The sequence below is a fragment of the Tachypleus tridentatus genome, chromosome 4, assembly GCF_004210375.1.
Source record: "Tachypleus tridentatus isolate NWPU-2018 chromosome 4, ASM421037v1, whole genome shotgun sequence".
Lineage (NCBI taxonomy): Eukaryota > Metazoa > Arthropoda > Merostomata > Xiphosura > Limulidae > Tachypleus > Tachypleus tridentatus.
Window position 1 is genome coordinate 31,432,839 of NC_134828.1, and position 5,414 is coordinate 31,438,252.

General features: G+C 32.9%; 1 long non-coding RNA gene across 1 annotated transcript; it reads left to right on the plus strand.

The window, feature by feature from the left end:
- The first annotated feature begins 338 nt into the window (after window positions 1-338).
- On the plus strand, window positions 339-4,821 carry LOC143248291 (uncharacterized). The gene is made up of 4 exons (XR_013026878.1): window positions 339-651; window positions 1,042-1,186; window positions 1,581-1,683; window positions 4,641-4,821. It is a non-coding gene; the product is annotated as an uncharacterized LOC143248291 (long non-coding RNA).
- The last annotated feature ends 593 nt before the right edge of the window (window positions 4,822-5,414 follow it).

Sequence of the window (5,414 nt, forward strand, 5' to 3'; positions counted from 1 at the left end):
TATTGTGGAAACGTCACGTTGCTAAGCGTAAAGCCTTAGAAACAAGAACAAGCAATTAATCTAAATGTGTGTGTGTGTGTTTTCTTAAAGCAAAGCCACATCGGGTTATCTGCTCAGCCCACCGAAGGGAATCGAACCCCTGATTTTAACGTTGTAAATCCGGAGACATACCGCTGTACTAGCGGGGGCGTTAATTTAAATACAAAAATGAATAAAAACACTGCAAAATAACGTCCAGAGATATGTTTTCCCTCTTTAAAAGATTTCCTTCTAATTTGTTTGTGAAGAACAGTATTTTATTGTTAATAATCACGCTGGTTGTTGCTGCGGTTTCTAATTACCTTCTGGATATCAGCCGAATAATTTTTATTTATTCACGGTGGACAGATAACTTTCTTCCACTCCAAAAGATATATCTACTCTTTCTTCGCTACATGGTGACGGTGCTAGCCGTAATTTTTTCAGATTAACAGGATCAGGGTATTCTAAACACAGTGTCGTTAGATTTCTCCAGTCGGCAATATCGTCACTTATTACAGCAACACTTCTTTTCGACATTCTATTCAATATGTATAAAATATCCAATGAAACAAATAATGTCGGCTGGAGATTGAGAACAGCAGTCATCTCTGTCATGAACAAAGATTTTGGGTAAGTTATGAGATTTAATGAAACTTTTTTATACTTTTTTTTAAAATTAGCGTAATTATCTGATGTCAGAAGTATTTGACTGCTAAAAATATGTGGATTAGAGCAACAAAGATGATACTGCGTGTCTTTAATAGATTGAATCCGTCATTAATTAACTGCATCTTTAAACATAATGTGTAATTAGTAATTAACAAAGCTGATCTTTTGTGTCAATTTTCACAGTTGCTGTGTACTTACATATGTGTAATAGCAGTTGTTGGTTCTACAGATTTCTACAATAAGGTGTATCTGTATTGTCAATACGTGTATGAAACTAATGATTTATTCACCATGTTACGAAAATTACACATCTGGTTACTTAACAACTTTCAATCTGCTTTCTGTTGTCAGATATCCTGACTATAAAAAATGCAGCCAAGGTTGCCCTGAAGGAGAGATATATTCAGTTGGCTTCAGTAACCTTTTATTTTACTGTGAAGTATTTACAGTTGCGATAGTTCTTTGATCATGTCAGCTACTCCTTCATGAATTATTGGTGAGATTTTAACTTAAATCGTCTAATGTAGTATTTTTATTGAGAATTCCTTAGTCAGTTAAACAAGACTACATAAAAACAAAAACACTTTCATTTGAACCCAATTACATTAATTATATGTGAAATTATTTATCGATTATTGTATACAATCTTTTTTTTAGAGTGATAAAGTGAACTTACGTTTCACCAACAGCAAAAACAATGCAAGAGGTGCTATTTATAATAAAAACATGAGGGATTGATTCTTGGTCTAAGTAAGAGATTTAACTTCGTTCATAACTTTAATAGTGTAAAGTCGAATGTTCTACACAACAATCATTACATTATAAATAATATTTGTTGATAAACACGTATTTGTGTGGTGTAGTAATTCTTGTTTTGTATTTTCTCAAAGAACAATAAAATGACAGAAGAAGAAGAAATGGAAAAATTAAAAGTATTGCTTCTGTGGGCGATCCTTACGAAAAATATACTATTATAAAAGAAATTGGACAAAGGTAAGTAACTTTAAATGTAACATGTACACCAGGAGCTTTTTCTATATTTAAACTTATAGAAAAGTGTGGTGGCTTGAATATGGTAGGTACACTTATTAGTACTTGAGTTTTTGGTTTGAAATTCTCTGTCAGTTGTTCGGAAAATTGAATCCAAAGAATAAATACTTACCATTTTGTGAAAAGTTGCAAAAAAGATTTAGGGATTTAAAGGTAAATTTGTAGTTAATAGTAAAATAATAGAGATAAAAAGTTATGTTTTGAAAATAGCACTAATTATTTAGCAATACCACTCAACGCATGTTGGTATTTTGTTTAATTTTTGTTGTACATTCACTAGCTTTTTTTAAAACTTTCTAACTGATTGAGAATGTGATATTAAGCCGATAATTTTGTAAATTTCACATGAATATTTTTTTACTCTCTCTTTCAAATACCTCTATACAATGGGAAACTAAGTTTGAATTTTCAAACAAGTTGTAAGTAACTGTCATATATTTGGTACTTAAATGTGAAGCAAGATGTTTTGAGACTCGCTGCTACAAGTTCTTTTAAGCAGGCTCGTATGTGAGCACTTCACGATTAGTAGATCTCTCAATCATCTTGTCTTCCAGTGGATTTGCTTTCAGTTGGTTACTCTTTACATCGATTGCTTCACTACATCCTTCGACCTCAAACTACTTCTGTTTTGGTCTTTGGTCTCTCATCCTCTTGCCCTGACTATCAACACTTTTAGTCAGGACTTGGTCAATAAATATCTGTATGTTGATTCTCCCATTCAACTTTTTCGTTGGCTGATTCATCTGTGTTTATATTAATTATTTAACTACCTCTGTTTCCTTTCCTTTGATGGCAATATTGATCATATCTTTTCCTCATTCTTCATGCTTGGCTTTATCTGGTCTTTGGGAGCAAATTAGGCTTCTTGTGATATTCAGTTCATTTCATCTATGTAAATTTATCACCATAAATGGAATGTTTTCTGCCATTCATCTCTGGATTGTCATCTTAGCAGTTCAATGTTCTTCGCATTGTTCAGTCTCTTACTAGACTTTTTGTTTAAGTATTTTCTGTTTCTTCGGTTAGCAATTATCAGATGCCTTGTTCAACACGTTCCATTTTTATAAATGGAAAATAAATAAATTTTTATTTTCGGACTGAAAATGTTAATGGTGTCCTTCATTGTCTTACTGCTTTACACTTTCCACCTGAACTTTTTTTGACCATTTTTTATATATTTATTTTCTTTTCCTCTTAGCCTGTGGACATTGGTGGGCTGACTTTTTAGCCAGCACTATTTCACATACTTTTAAAATTCTAACATATCTTCTCTTTTATCTGAATCATTCTTTCCTCCCAGAAACTACAGTGGCTAGGGAGTGTAACTCTGATTAACCTGAAACTACAGTGACTCGGGAGTGTAACACTGATTAACCTTCTTCACATTTCTCACCTTCTATGTCCTGTATGTGCTAATTCTCAATGTTTAATTGCTTACATGACGTTCGTATGTAGTGTTCATTCCCTCTCTTTATCCTTTGGAAACCGTTCCCTGTTTGTAATAATTCTCCCTCACCAACTGAAATTGAGCTTTTGGTTCAATTGGTGTATTCCTCTTTGCATAGTTCAGAAAGTGTTAAACATTTGAAACTAAATAACTGTGCATTTTGATGTAAAAGGAGTATTTGGCAAATTATGAAGAATAAAATAGCAGTGTAGAAATACATCATTGCTCTGCGAACTTTTAAAGTACGTTTATTCAGTCACATGTAGGCTTAGCATAGTCAGGTAGTTAAGGCGCTCGACTCGTCATCTGATGGTCGCGGGTCATATCCCCGTCGCGCCAAACAAGCTCGCCCTTTCAACAGTTGGGGCGTTATAACGTGACGGTCAATCCCACTATTCGTTGGTAAAAGAGTAGCCCAAGAGTTGGCGGTGGGTGGTGATGACTAGCTGCCTTCCCTCTAGTCTTACATTGCTAAATTTGGGACGGCTAACACAAATAGTCCTCGAGTAGCTTTGTGCGAAATTCGAAAACAAACAAACAAAGTGCTGATATTTCATTTTCGGACAGACGGGTTTTGGTGAGAACATTATTCAAACTGCCAAATATTCCATTATTACCTAAACAAACAAAATTTAAAATTTCACTTACATTTTATTCTTTAGTAAAATCTCTCATAAACAATGAGACATAATATTTTTTCCTGACTTACGATTCTGTCAGTAATCATATATCTAATACAAATACCAATACCAAAATAATTTTTCACGAGGTAAAAACTAAAGTAACTTTCAGCTGTAGGGGTGTAATAATGTGTCAATCAATTGAAGTATTCATTCGTAATAGAGTAGCCCAAGAGTTAGCGATGAGCGATAATGATTAGTTGCTTTCCCTCTAGTTTTACACCACTAAATTATGGACGGCTAGCGCAGTTAACCCTCGTGTAGCTTTGCGCGAAATTCAAAAAGAAACAAACAAACAGAAATTTACAAGATTTATAGAGCAAAATTATCAGTAGTGTCGTTGATATTATTTTGCTTAAAATAATACATTTACTTCAATTGATTAATTCATGCATGTAGGCTTAGTTGAAAAGTTTCAGAACTCATCACACGACGAGTACATCTCGATTATAACAGCAGAACACATTTTCAAAAGTTATCAATGTTACTTGACGGAGTGGTGCTTACTTGTGTCAGTATAACCTACTATTTATGTTTTATCTATGCTTTATAGTATTCTTCATATAATAACAAACATTTAACTATGCATGATATTCTAATTTCTGTATAATAAAATAAGCATTCATTTTAACAATTTTACAAAGATTAGAAACATATGATAATATATTGTGTATGTTTTTCTCAAAGCACAATAATTTTATCACTAGAATTTAGGTGTGTCTTTACATGCCAGTATATTACATATTCTATTGATATTTCTTTTATTATTTCAGTGGTTCAGCAGCTGTATATAAAGCGACAGAATGAGAAACGGGGTTGACAGTTGCTGTTAAGAAGATTTATTTATCGCAGCAACCATATAAAGAAGATTTAATTGCTGAACTGTTAGTCCTAGGCGAAATGAAACATCCAAACGTAGTCAGCTACTTGGACAGTTACCTCGTAGGAGATGAACTCTGGGCAAGTGTTCTCAGTGTTACATATCAGTGAATTATCTTGTATTTTCAAGATTACATTCCATAGAGTGCACGTTAAGGTACTAATCTTTATTAAATTTAGTAAGTCAATTTCGAGCAACAGTATTGGTTTAAGAATAGTTTCACACATCATTCTTACAGGTTTGCTTTTTAAAATTTTTGTTTCTAAATAATACATGATTGAGAGACAATATTCTAGATAATAAAAATCTTACTCTTCAAGAGTTACTTTAGTTTTTACCTCGTGAAAAATTATTTTGGTATTGGTATTTGTATTAGATATATGATTACTGACAGAATCGTAAGTCAGGAAAAAATATTATGTCTCATTGTTTATGAGAGATTTTACTAAAGAATAAAATGTAAGTGAAATCTTAAATTTTGTTTGTTTAGGTAATAATGGAATATTTGGCAGTTTGAATAATGTTCTCATCAAAACCCGTCTGTCCGAAAATGAAATATCAGCACTTTGTTTGTTTGTTTTCGAATTTCGCACAAAGCTACTCGAGGACTATCTGTGTTAGCCGTCCCAAATTTAGCAATGTAAGACTAGAGGGAAGGAAGCTAGTC